This window comes from Protopterus annectens, chromosome 1.part1, assembly GCF_019279795.1.
Source record: "Protopterus annectens isolate FY-2018-M chromosome 1.part1, PAN1.0, whole genome shotgun sequence".
Lineage (NCBI taxonomy): Eukaryota > Metazoa > Chordata > Ceratodontiformes > Protopteridae > Protopterus > Protopterus annectens.
This window is the reverse complement of record NC_056726.1, coordinates 7,349,877-7,364,881: the sequence shown is the minus strand read 5'-3', so window position 1 is coordinate 7,364,881 and position 15,005 is coordinate 7,349,877.

Below are 15,005 nucleotides of genomic sequence, written 5' to 3'. Positions count from 1 at the left end.
TGCATTACTGAAGATTCATTTGCTCTTTATTATTTTTCCTGCACTTGTTTAGAGTTCAAGTTGCACCTTCCCACTGCTGCAGAACGCAATTGTAAGTGCTCTAAATATAATGAATCTGTTGCAGCCAGTGCTTTTGGGCATTTGTTATGTGGTTCTATAACACTTGACTCCACACTAGTCAGTTTTACATTAAGAGGGTTAAAAGTCTGCACGTTTGTGGCAGGAAAGGGCTGATTTCACCATTCTGAGCTGGGAATTGCTGGTGGAAAGCTTAGTGTATGCTTATTTGATAAGCCTGTAGACAAACCTAGTTTAAAAGTTGTTTTTTTCAGTTTGTATATAAGCCTCACATTTGCACAATGCTGCAGTTCATGCAGCAGCATTAAGACATGTTCTCTATAGTTGCAAGCACCTATAAGGTGTATTTTCCATATAAGAACGATCTCCGCAATCTTCTACAGCCCTGTGCTAATCAAGGAGCAACTGGTTTGCGTTTTGAGCAGACTCACCACATTTAGTTAGCTTTAGATTACATTATTATAGCACTCAAACCTATAAGTGCCCTGTCTGAAATTTACACAGTTTCTAACTGCTTAAGAAGCAACTGGTTTGCATGTTGAGTTGCATTACTGCAGCAGTTAACTGTAGATTACACTACCTAAAGCAGTCAAACTTCCTTCGGTTGCAAACAGACTTTATTCTAGTTCCTTGTGAAACACATATTAAGGACTGACAACCATGGATAGACACTTTCCTGCTATCTCTGCAGTTAGCATGGTGGACATGGACGCAATGTTGCAATTGCCTCGTGTTCACTGACAACTGCTTAATTTTGGAACAGACAAATACAGGATGAGAGAGATGTAGGTACATAAGGTCACTGGAGCCACACACACAAGAAATGCCAAACGGTGTGTCAGTGTCACGCATATGACACTCACCCTAAGGACCAGACACACAAATCCACATTTGTGGAGGTGCTCACATGTGACTTATCCAAACCTCAAAAGCCTCCCAGATGCTGTACTCAGCAACGCCACTTGCACACAAGCAAGTCCCAACACAGCTCCACATAGTGCAGCCCATAAGGTGTAACATTACACAATTCAATATATTGGTCTTAGGAGACTTCGTTCTGAGACACACTGATGTCTGTCTCCCCAGGCTGAATAAGGAGAAGGTCACAATTAGTTGTCTGTCTGAGCAAGGATTCACCAGATATGTAAGCACTCAGGTCACTAAACCACAGGTAACTGTATGATTCCGTCATACTGCATATGGGTGTTGATGACCTGAGATGTACCTCCCTTGGCTATATGAAGAGAGACATAATTGAGCTCTCAGAATATGTTTTGAAAGTGGGAATCGGCATAGCTATGAGCAGCATTCTACCTTCTGTAAAGATGATGCTACAATACCAACACAAATGATTGACTTTAATAATTGGCTTAGCTACTGGTGTCACCCCAAGATGGTCCAATATTTGGAGAACATGATTGACCGACCATGCTGCTTTGCTAGGAATGGTCTGCACCTTTCACCACTAGGCTTTTGGATATTGGCCAGATCATTATCCCCCAATAGTGCCTTTTTTTATTTTTTCATTATCAAACAGCTGCACCTTCCAACACAGCAAAATCTACTGATGATAAGTAAAAAGTATTACTGTTCTCAACAAAAACTACAGTTCCTGGAAGCACTCCTCACTCTGGAGAATGCTGACATCTGTGCAGTTACTGAAACATGGTTCAAAGCCATGGAATGCACCTCAGCAGTGCAAGGCTATAATACTTTCCATACATGTATACCACACACTATACATTAAAAGGACAAAAGGTGGAGATGTATCAGTGTGCTAAAAGATAAACAGACCTCAATACTGGTCAAACAATATCACACACTTGCTACTCCATGTCCAACTAAACATAAGTAAAATCTCTTACCATATCCCCAACCATGTCCCAGGAAAACTGTACCTCATACCTGAATGTCCAAGAATTTCTTACCATTCAGCTAAACACCATACTCAGGGGTGATTTCAACTACTCCATTAACTGGGAAGCTTAAATTACCACTAACATACAGGCTCAAAGATTTCTACACTTTATTGCAAATGCAGTGGAACAGCTAACCTGTACTTCCACTAGAGGTAAAAATGTCCTAGATCTAGTACTGACAGACATGGGGTAGTGTTGCACTCCCAAGTGTGATGTCCTCACTGATTATATCGGTTCACAAAGCCGTTTCCTTTAAATATAAAGCTAGAACCCCCATTTAACCCCAGAACTTTCAGAAACTTTTCCAAAGCTAACTACCTCCTATTAAGCAATGGCATAACTAATTTCCTAGCTTCCTCAAACCCTGAAGGTACAGAGACGTATGCAGAGTTGTACACAAAAGCACTGTACAACCATATAAACAGCTGCATAGAAACAGCAGTACCAGGCTTAAATAAACCTAGGTCAAACTACAAAAGCAAACCACTCTGGTGGAGCTCTGGTATCAATAGGTTGTACAGCAAAAGAAAGAAATTCTTGTCCATAAGTAGGCGCGGGCATACACAATAATACAAAAATTCTCCCATTAGTCTAGGCAGGTATCTTAGGGGACGAGTCAAGTCTTCAAAAGCCAACTTAAAGGCAAAAATAGCCTCTTAAGCAAAGGATGACCATAAGGTATTTTTCAGTTGTGTCCTCAGTCTTAAGGGCAACACACAAAAAATGTACACAATTAGTTGTAGATGACCGCACCGCATATACTCAGTCAGAAGATATAGCCAATCTGCCGGCTGATAAATTCAGCTCATATTTCACTCCTTCACCTCCATTTACCCCATAGGAAATAACCCTCCACCATTCCTATATCAGTTAACATAAAAGAACAGGTCATCACTTTTTTTTCTATCCAAAGCTAAAAACATGGCCTCTATGGATCTTGAAAATATCCCAGGATGCCTCCTAAATAGCTTGAAACATGACTAGCATCTCCATTTAACCACAGCATCCAGACAGGCTTTATACCAGTTTAGGACAGCAACGGTTATTCCTCTGCATAAAGGGGGGGGCATCAACAGACCCAGAAAATTACAGACTTAGTCTGATATGCAAGGCCATGCAAAGAATAATCATGGACCTGATAAACAATGGTTTAAGAAATCTCCAAACATTGGACCCAACCCGGTTCGGCTTTGTCAAGGGCAAGTTCCGCCTGCTCAGTCTGGTAGACTCCTTTGAGAAAGTCACCAAGATCATGGGTGAAGGTAAAACACTGCATATTGCCTAGCTTGACATTGCTAAGGCATTTGACAAAATTCCCTACTTTGATGTTGATAAACTCACAAAAATTGGGCAAAAATCCCTACATCACCAGATGGATACTCAGATAGCTCATTGATAGGACACATGCTAGAGTGGGGGAATCCAGAGCCAGCAAACGTTCAGTTACTAGTGATGGTACCACAAGGTTTAGTTCTGGGACCTCTCCTGTTAACCTTTACTTCAGAATGTAGATGACCTTTGACCAAGTCTGCTGATGGCTGCAAGTTGGGGGCAATCACTGAATCTCCTAGTGATGTAGGTATCCTTCATCAAGGCCTGACTCAGTCAAAAAAATTGGTGCAAGAGTCATGATCATGGTCTAAAACTAACTGCAAAAAAAAAAAAAGCAAAATTCTACCCTCTGGGAAGTGGAATATCCCTGCAAATTATAAGGGTCCCTATTAATTACTCAAACTTTTTAAAGTTCGAATGTCATATGGTTGACACCATATAATCGAACTTTAAAAAGTTTGAAGGTGAAAAGCAGCTGCTCTGTACAACACAGAATGGTTACGCAATTAAGAAATGGGATGATCAATAACTGCTTTGGTTCATCCACGACAATAAGTTTAGCTTAGTTTATTTAAAACAGTATAACACATATTATTTAATCCATGCATTTCTGCGTAATGTGGATTTGATGCGCTCCATTGGATGCTAAGAGATTGTTGCTTAGCTAAATATCATTGTTTTTATATGTTATGATGTATTTTTACTGTATATATATAATTGTTTTAAGTTATGTTAAACGTTTTCAGTGCATCTGTAACTTTTGCATTAGACTTGCTGATAGAAGTAATACAAATGATGGGCGTTCCCATCTCAGCAATTATGTTTTAATTAATTGACAAATTGATAATTGTTTTGTTAAATTGATGGCTGGTTTTACTATATAAATGGGCGTCTTTTATGTGTAAGCTATAACCTGATGAAGCGCATATGTATGCGTGCCGTTTTAAAATAAAATTGGATCTTTGTTTATCGTGGTGGTTCCTGGCAGTATTTCTTCGTACAACACAGAATGGGAAAATTTCCCTTTTCTGCACTGAAGTGCGATCTCGGAGTTGGTATATTTAAGTAGCTAGGATGTGGGGGGTGCAGGGGGGGCTTGCCCACCCCCCACTCAGAGCATTGAGGTAAGTCTCTTTTTATTTATTTATTTATTTATTTATTTATTTTTTTATTAGATTTTTTAGTTTCAAACCTTGCTCATATGTTGACGAACATATGAGGTTCGAAGTTTTGAAGCGTCAAATATATAATATAGATCCAATTATAACATAGGTTCATAGGTGTGTACTAGGCTAATGGCCCTGAAGTCTTTACAAACCTAGCCCATAGGATTACCCTGACATCGTGTCACCGACCTTAGTTCTCAGTGCCTGTGCTGAGTACAGCCACTGGAATGATCCTCGGGGTGAATTTTCTATTTCCATTCCACTCATTAAGGTTTCTCTTGAAGAGGGCCATTGAGGTGCTTTGTTTGACATGCATGGGAAGTCTATTCTATAGCAAGGGCAGTGTCTGGGTTATGCACCAGTTCCTCCAGCACGTTCTGTTGGTCGTGGTAATGAGGTTGAGATCACTGGAGCGTGTAGTGCAGAGGGATTGGGATTTCTTTAGCATTTCTAACAAAGCTGGATCAGACATGGCTTTGTATGTCAAGCAGAGATCACCTCTAAGTAGGCGATATGAGGCGGAGAATAGTTGGAGTTTTTTTGCGTCTGTCCATATAGGACAAGTGTTTAAGACCAAAGATCTTCTTTGTGAGGTACTTTTGCGGCCTCTACAGTTGTTTCATGTGTCTAGTCAGTCACATGCAAAATGGGGCATTGTACTCGGATTGGCCTAATGAGGGAAGAGTGGAGGGAGACACTGACCGCTTTCTTCCTGGATGCAAAACCCTTAGTAATGAGATGTGCCACATAGAAGGACTTTCTGACCAGAGTGGCAATGTGGGTGGTCAAAAGAGAGGCTGCTGTTAACCTGTGTTCCCAGATCTCTTATAACACCTTCTGTGTTCAGTGGACTACCATCGATGTGGTAATTCATGGGAACCAGGTTTTTCCCAAAGGGGACGACGACACATTTTTTGGCATTGAGCTTAAGGCCATGGTTCTGACACCAGTCTTTGGTCTCAGTGAGGCCTTTCTGTAGGATGTCATCATCACTTGGGGAGTTAATAATAGCTCCCAACTTGCAATCGTCTGTGAACTTTGTCAGCCAGAGACCCTTTGTGTTGGCCTGGACTTCAGAGAAGTAGATACCAAACAGGAGAGGACCCAGGACCAAACCCTGCAGGACTCCACTCGTGACTGGTCGGCAGTCTAACTTGGAGTCCGCTACTTTCACACTATGGGCTCTGTCTATGAGTCAGTTTGCAACCCACCTATTGATATAGGGGTTGATACCTAGCTTAGTGAGTTTTTCTTTGATTCCTGAATGGGGAATGGTATCAAACACCTTGGCCAGATCAAGGTAGGCTGTGTAAACCACCTTGTCTTTATCCACAGCTCTAGTGACTGACTCGGAGAAGTTGACCAAGTTGAGCAGGCATGATCTACCCTTCACAAAACCAAACTGTGTGTGAGCCAGAGTTTGGAGACTCCCTATATCCTTGTTTATTAGGTCCATGATGATGCATTCCATAGCTTTGCATATCAGACTCATCAGGCTAATGGGGCAATAGTTCCAGGGTCTGTAGTCCCTCCTCCTTTGTGGAGAGGGATGACTGTAGCAGTGTGCCCTTCAGTAGGGACAAAGCTTGAGATGAGGCTGTGATTGAACAGGGCATATAGGCGAGGTGCCAGTTCACTCTGTAGTTCATGTAGAACTCTGCCAGGGATATTGTCAGGTCCTTTGGAAGCTGTATTCTTGGCCTTGGACAGTGCTGTTTTAACTTGTGCAGCATTAATACTGCATGCCTGGAAATCTACTGGTATTGTGATTGCCCCTTTGGGGGGAGGGGGTAAAGATGGCACTGAATCTGTCGGCCAGTCTATTGGCAATATCTGTTTGCTCAGTATAGGAATTACCATTGTGCAGTAGCTCAGAGCAAATCTGGATATTGCTATGGAGATTCTTTGCATAACTATAGAAGGCCTTGTGGTTGTCTTTACTATCTGCTGCTATTATGTTTTCATAGCTAGCTTTAGAGGATTTGACGAGGGTTCTCAACTTTTTGTTAAGGCTGAGTTTTACCAGTCTTGGGAATTCACCTTATTCTGCATCAATTTCCTCCTTCGGTTGTACAGTTTGTTAATGGCAGGGGACCACTAGATTGGCTTTCTTTTTTTGGAGGAGAACGTCTTGGTTCTGTTGAGTATGGTGAGATCCATGCATTTGTGTACGTGTTTGTACAGTGCATTGGTGTATGATTTGGCGGTCATGCAACTATTCTCCATTTGCATGGATGCTATGAAGTTAGCCACCTCTGTTAGGTGTTAGTGTTAGGTTGAACCCTAATATTCTCCAGTGTGTTTAGGAAAATGGAGTGTGAGTCTTGGGACATTGTTGGGGCCTATAGCAGGCTATGACCTAAATTGCTGTCTTACACAATGTTAGCTGCACCTGAGGTATCTCTGATGTGTTATGTTGGGCTTACCAGTCTGGAGGTGTGTGCATATTTTATGAAAATGGAAACACCACCGCCTTTGAAGCTTCAGTCCAAATTCTGGGATGGAATGGTGTGGAATGAGTTATAGCCTGGTAGTGCAGGGGTGCTTTCTGCTGCCTTGAAGCAGGTCTCTCTTACAGCACAAATGTTGATGTTCTCCATTTTAAGGATTGCTTTGAGCGAGTGCATTTTCAGATTTAGACTTGTAGCGTTGAGGAGCATGACCCTCAGATTGCATTTGTTTGTAGCTGTTATGCTGGTAATTTGGTCTTAGGAACAATTCCTAAAAAAGGCACTATAGGGGTGGCAAGAGCCTTGGCCAGTATCTGGAAGCCCAGGGGTGACAGATGCAGGCCATCTCTGGCAAAGCATCGAGTTCTATTAATCATGTCATCCCATACAGACAGATACTGGATCCCCTTCGAATGACACCAGAAACTTAGCCAATTGTTGAAAGTGATCATTTTCTGCTTGTACTGTGGTATCATTCTGGGTAATGGTAGGATGCTGCTCAGGGCTAGGATCATACCTGCCTCGGCTACATAATCATAGAGCTTCTCCATGTCTCTCTTCATGTAGTCCAGGAAGGTACGTCTTAGGTTATTCACACCTACATGTACAGTGACAGAGTCATATTTGTACCTGTTGTTGAGGGACCTGAGTACTGCATTATGTGGTGGATCCTGGCACCTGACAGGCAGCTGACTGTTACTTTCTCCTTATTCAACCTAGTGAGTGGGACATCACTGTGCCTCACTATTGAGTGACCTATGACTCGTGTCTTGGACATGCTTTTCTGCCTTAGAGGCTTTGGTTGAGTGGCACACTGTTTAGGAAAGTTATGTGTCTCATTATTAGTGTTGTGTTGTGGTGGTCGAGTGCATTTCTGCCTTGGTGGTATCTGCTGTTTGGGTAGATTTTTATTGAGAGCCTTCTCAAAGGTGGATGTGTGGTTTGTGTTTTTATGTGAAGGCAGTGCTGGTATGTGTTCTGGAGGGCTATGTGTTTCATGTGGTGTGGTGCAAGTGATGATTTTCTCCTCTTGACCAGCTATTCCAATCTTGGCTGGAGAGTGCGTGGCTTCCAATTTGGATATATAAGTGCATCTCTCACAAGTCTGAATGTTGGGAGGTATGAGGTGAGGGTTGCCGGTGTGCATGAGGCAGTTAGTGAACTGACCTTTAGACATGCCTGGATGGGTGGGTATTAATTATAAGTACTGGAGCTGTTTCCTTGTAGAACGTTTAGTGCTGGTAGCACTTTTGTGTCCTACAGTAATTGCTACAAGAAGTCTGGTAAAGTGCTAAACTGATAAGCTAGTAAAAGTGCAGGAGATGAGAGAACTAGCAGGTCTAAGGGAAAAATTAAAGAGCAGACTTTGGCACCACTCAGAAGCTACAAACAGTTCTGGATAGAGCAAATCTGTATCTGGACTAGACTAGTTACAGAAAAGGTGGGAAACAAGCACAAACACAGGCTTTTAAACCAGAAAGTTGAAAGAGATAGAAAAACTGCCCAAACAGACAATAAACTACAATTTCTGGGCCAGAAACCACTCCCCTTGTGGTAGATAGCCTATCTAGTGCTTACCACTCTCACTGACAACCTAGAAGGCTTCCCTTCAACATAGACAGGCGTGGTGGGTTCAGAAGCCTACAAACAGTCCTGGATACATCATACAACAAATCTGTATCTGGACTAGACTAGACTAGTTACAGGAAAGGTGGGAAAAGCACAAATGCAGGCTTTTGTACCAGGAAGTTGAAAGAGATGGAAAAACTGCCCAAACTGCCAATAAACTACAATTTTGGGGCCAGAAACCACTCCTGTGGTAGATAGGCTACCTAGTGCTTACCACTCCCACTGATGAGCTAGAAGGCTTCCCTCCAACACAGAAAGGCTTGGGGGCCTCAGAAGCTTACAGACAGTCCTGGATACAGCAAATCTGTATCTGGACTAGACTAAGTTACAGGAAAGGCAGGAAACAAGCTTAGAACTTTTTTTTACACTAGAACAGCACTAAAAACAATTCAAGTGTAGTGCAAGCTAGCACACTTGAGTGTGTAGCAATATTAAAGCAAATAAAGTTTAAATAAATGCAATTTACTCAAACTGTATTCTGAGCTGAATTCAATTTTTGTTTTATTCAAATCTGAACAGTTAAGTGCCAAAAATATACATATCAGCTGAGAAGCACATCAAGTCAGAACACAAGGAGATTCCAGCAAAGGTTTTTTTTTTTTTTTGTTGTAAAGTGGAAAGGGAGACAGGAGAAACATAAGATAATTCAAGGTTAAGGACCTAAGTGGGTTAGTATTCTCAAATGTTCTCTCTGTATTTAGTAGAATGAGCTAATGGCACTAGACTGGGATAGAGCTGAACAGATGCGACTGGTAGGAGTGTCTGAAATCAAAATATGACCTCACTGTACTCGGTTAAGTGAGCAAATGAGATGGACCCAGGAGGAGTGTTCAAACGCAGATTTACAGGAGGGGCGAGAAATTCCAAAGCCACCAAGATTAACACCAAAACAAGAACAGGGAGGGAAGACAGACCACAATATTCAGTGAAACAATTAAATAAGCAGAAAAATAAAATACAGTAATTTCTTTAAAACTGCAAGTTTGTACTTGACTTCATCTTCTAATACAGTTGATTGTAGGTAGCCGAACCACTCAGATATTAAGCAGAAATAACCGTACATCCATAGAGTGGATCCAGTGGGGAGAGATCTAGGCACACAGATTGAGAGTAACCTGAACTTTGACCCCCATGTGTGGCGCGGAAGTCCTTTTATATGGTACAGCTTATAGGTAAGGGCATTACTTCCAGATCAAATGAAGTTATAGTCCCACTATACCCAGCCCTCATTTATTATTTATTATTTATTTATTAGCAGTTGGTTTACCAGGATAGTCCATTGGGCCAATAAGAACCCGTTTTCAATGGAGTCCTGGGGAGAAAAGCTCCAAAACAAAGGTTACAAAAGAGATTACATCATTTTTCAATTTACAATTACAATAATTTGTAAGTGAAAGACAAAGCTTTAAAACATTGGTAAACAAAAAGATTACAGTAGTTTACAATTGTGGAAATTTGAGGGTTCAAGATAAAGCAAAGATTAATCATTTACATAATATATTTGTGTTTTTTTTTTTTTTTTTTAAATGTTAAGGTTACATTAAATTATTGCTGCAGTACATATATAGTTTCTTCTTCTTCTTCTTCTTCTTCTTATTCCGGTTCGGGGAGCCTTTAGTTACAGCGGATCACCTTGTCCGCATTGAATGGCAGTGGAGTTTTATGGTGTCGAGTTGCCAGCCCGGGCCAACCTTCCACAGAAGGCACACTCACCGCACACCTAGGGCCAATTTAGAGTGTCCAATCCACCTGCAGCATGTCTTTGGGATGTGGGAGGAAACCACCCGGAGGAAACCCGCGACCACAGGAGGACATGCAGACTCCGCTGAGAAGCACCCCAGCCGAGGATCGAACCGGAGAACCTCTTGCTGTGAGGCAGCAATGCTAACCACTGCACCACTGTGGCAGCCCGCAGTACATATATAGTTTCTTGAGTGAAATAATAGAATAAAATAATTATAAGATGTCATTACAGTTGGCTTATTATTCGGTGTCTGGTAATATATGGTAAAGCTGCCCATAAGAAGTGAAGAACAGGCTAGGAGGGGTGGGAGCAGGAGCATTCCCATGAGGATGTTAGATGTGAGTGCAGTGATTTTTAAAAGTAGGGAGGTTGGTGGTGATACGGATGGAGGAGGAAGGAGTTCCATGGGCGCCAGGGCAAAGGACAGGAGGTTTTGTCCTGGAGAGTGATGGGGCTTGTACAGTTCTATTAGGTTTTGGTTATTAGATCTTAGGAGTTTTTGTGGCAGGTGCATTTTAAAGGTAGAGCTGAGAGAGGGACAGAGGGTGGGCTGAAAAATTGGTTTATGAGCAAAGGTAAGCTGAGTGTAGGAGAGATGGTTGGGAAGCTCTAGCCAGTTAAGTTTGTGGAGAGACACAGTGATGGGTAGATGATTTGTGGCTAGTTGAAAATTTGGCAATTTTATTATAACAAGAGGACAGTTTTGTTTTGAGAGAGGATTGTAGGTTTGTTAGCAGAGGGGCACCATAAAGGAGGGAAGGGATGAGAAATGTAGTAGCAAGAGTGAGCTTAGTAGATCTAGTGAGGAATCGATTGTGTCGATAGAGCATACCAAGTTTTGGTGGGTTTTATGTTTAGTTGTAGGTGGTTACTGAATTTAAGCTGGTCGTCAATCAGGACTCCTAGTAGTTTAGTTTCAGATACCAGTTCAAGAGGTGTGTTATTCTGACTAGTGATGGAAATTATTTTTCTATCAATGGTGTTGGTTTTAGAGGGGTAAATACCATAAGTTTGGTTTTGATGCATTGAGTGCTAGATGATTGTCCATCATCCACTGTTCTGTGGTAGAAAAGGCGTCTTGAGTCAGTTTTAAGAGAGCAGGGATGGATGTGGCTGAACAGATAATTGTGGAATCATCTGCATATTGAATAAGTTTAGCATGGGGTAATGAGTGGAAGAAATCATTTATAAATATATTGAAGACGAGAGGACCCAAAATGGAACCTTGGGGACGCCAGTGGTGTTAAGGAAAGAGGAGATGGCTTTTTTCCACTTGACAGCTTGTTGCCTGTTGGAGAGATAGCTGGTGAACCAATTGAGAGAGGAAAGGGATAGGTTTAGGTTGGATAGTTTAGTTAGGAGAAGGTTATGAGAGATGGTATCAAAGGCCTTAGAGAGGTCAAGAAAGAGTGTAGATACAGACCAAAAATTGAGTACAGTGCACCTTTCAGCATGTACCTGAACAAGCACTTGCAACAACTGGAGCAGCTTCAGAGGTTTCTTACAAAAAAAAAAAAAAAATTACAGGATGTAAACATGTCCTGTTTGGGTTGCCTAAAAGCTCTAGCTCTTTATTCTGTCTCCAAACAACTATTAAGGGATCATTTATGCCTAACCTATAAGACATTCTCATATCCAGTCCTGTTGAACTCTTACACATTCGCAAAGCAAACAGCATGAGGGTTACCCAATCCAAGGATCTAAACCTGGCCTGTGACATGAATGAAGTATGCTGAAGGTACAGATATGTGTCTCACAGATTACTCCTTTTCTGGAGCAGGCGATCTATTCACGAGAATCGGAGCCCTTCCCTGACCAGGCTATCTATTCACGAGAATCGGAGCCCTTCCCTGACCATCTTGAAATGCAGTTTGGATCAATGAATGGGGAATTGTAAATTCATTCCTGGGGGTGGCACCTCTGTGCCTTATGGACAGGGACAGACTGTAACATACTGAAAGGCATAGGCACAAATCTAGGTCATCTTCTAAAGCTTATATACCAAAATTCTAGGTAAATACAGGTAATAATGGCCAGGCTTCTAAGGGTCCTTGAGCCATTAGCCCAGTAATCTCGTATTAACCTGTATAAACCTAAATATACAAATCACAATAGAATGCACACACACAGCTTTATCCCACTTACTCCAAGCATCTCGTCCCCTATAACACGTTATTTTCCGTGCACAAAATTTTGCTGAGAAAAAGCTGCTAACTTCCTGATCTGCCAAAAGAAATTTCCTACCCTTTTTTGTTGTAGTTAAGTTGCTGCAGGATTTCTCAGGTTCTGTGCTGTTAAAGAGAAAGAACTTTGTACATGTTCACTCACTATTATAAAAACAAAATCTCTACTCATTTAAAATACTCTGCCACTCTGATTACCGTGCTGAATAAGCGGAAGCATTCTTTTACTTTGACAAACCAAGCTTTGCTATTTTTGCAAAGATGTCTTCCTGTGACAACTCTACCAAACTTTTACAAAACCACTGTGATTAATGTGAGACAAATGCTTCTCGTATGAACCCAATGCAGCTGATCTTTTTCCTCTCAAGACATTCCTCTTGAGTCTGAATCATCTACTCATCCAAGTACATTTATGATGTTTCTAGTGTGCCAGATAAATGTGGAGACAACCCCTCCAGCAGAGAAGCATTATTCAAAGATTCTAACTCGCTAGATAAACTGGTGCATAGGAAAGCTTCAAGAAACTTTTTTTCTGTAAATAATAAATGTAATCCCCTATCAATGGACAATGACAGTGACTGCACAGTTGTAGCAGAGATTCCTAACTCTCAGTATTACTCAACTACTTCTATCACATATGACAAACACAATAAGGAGAAAAATCTGTACATCAGTTCTTCTTGAGCAGCCTAGGGAAACCATTGGCTCATACTGAGAACAAAACTTCAAGGAAATCACGTAGTTACATAATAAAACTGTAAATCTTGAGCATGATGATTATGTTTACTTTTAGACAGTTTCTCTGCAAACTCCGGGCTTGGCTTGAACTCACCCTTGCATCTATGGTGTACTGTTTGAATGCTTAACAGGGTGATGGCTAGTTTTGGGTGTGAGTGCACCAAATACTTGTTATTTTTTGCTGGTATCACACCTATTTCATAGTGACAGTGTGTGTTTAACCATAGTGAAACAAATTGCAAAATGTCTCAAAGATACATTGCTACTTTTGTTAAAACTTAAATATTCTTGTGAGTTATTATTACTTCCTTGTTATGATATCTTTTAAATGTGGTTTCTATTAATGTTTGAGGGCTCTGTTCTAAAGCTAAGAGAAACATTTGCAGACACTGACTCCAGAAAAGATGATATGATGTAGCCTTTATTCAGGAAATGAAAGTAAGGAAAAACATAGACATTATTTGGACTACATTTTGTGACCAATCTGGTGTAAACTGTAAACAGTAAAAACAACAAAATGCCAGAGGAGACGTCGGCTACCAGAAAATAATTTATTATTGACTGCTTTCATTCATGATGTTAATAGAACAACTTCAGAATATTTTGTGTCTACAAGATGTTTTTATTTTATCTGCTTCAGCTAAATGAGGTGTTGCAGTCTTAATTCACCTGAGATAAGGCTGGCAAGTAATGGACTGAATTAGTGATTCTGAGGGTCACTGGGTCCTTGCTAGAGTGAAAACTCCACGAGGGCAAGTCATTTTGGGTTCAATATGTGCCCTCCTTCCTCACAATCATATTTGTCTCTCTAAAACACAATAATTAGTATCTCCATATGATTTTAGGTGGAGACCTTAATGTAGTCATGAGTTCAGTTATGGATCATTCATACCGTAGTGCTGAGAGACATAGAAAAGCTCAGAAACCTTTGTTAGATTGTGTTGTTCAATTTAAGCTGGAAGACTGTCTGAGAAATCTTTATCCAAAAGACTCCAGTTATACCTTCACTGCCCCAACTAGTGGAAGTAGTCAATTACAGTGGATATAAAAAGTTTACACACCCCTGTTAAAATGCAAGGTTTTTGTGATATATAAAAAAATGAGACCACCATAAATCATTTCAAAACTTTTCTCATCTTTAATGTGACCAATAACCTGTACAATTCAAATGAAAAACAAACAAAATATGTTAGAGGAAAAAATACAAAATGTACAATATACTGGTTGCATAAGTTTGCACACCCTTAAATTAATACTTAGTTGAAGCACCTTTTGATTTAATTACAGCATTCAGTCTTCTTGGGTACACACCTGCTGTCAATTAGAGACTCTGATTAACCCCAAATAAAGTCCAGCTGTCCTAGTAAGATTTTCCTGACATTTACTCAGTTGCCTGCTACAGCAAAAGCCATGGTTCGCAGAGAGCTTACAAAGTATCAAAGGGATCTCATTGTTGACGGGTATCAGTCAGGAGAAGGGTACAAAAACATTTCTACAGGATTGGATATACCATGGAACACAGTGAAGACAGTTATTAAAAAGTGGAGAAAATGTGGGACAACAATGATGTTGCAAAGAACTGGGTGTCCCTCCAATATTGATGAAAAGACAAGATGAAAACTGGTCAAGGAGGCTGCCAAAAGAGACCTACAGCAACATTGAATGAGCTGCAGTGATTTCTGGCAAGTACCAGTTGTGTACTACGTGACAATCTCCCATAGTCTCCATATGTCAAGACTATGGGGTAGGGTTGCAATATGTAAGCC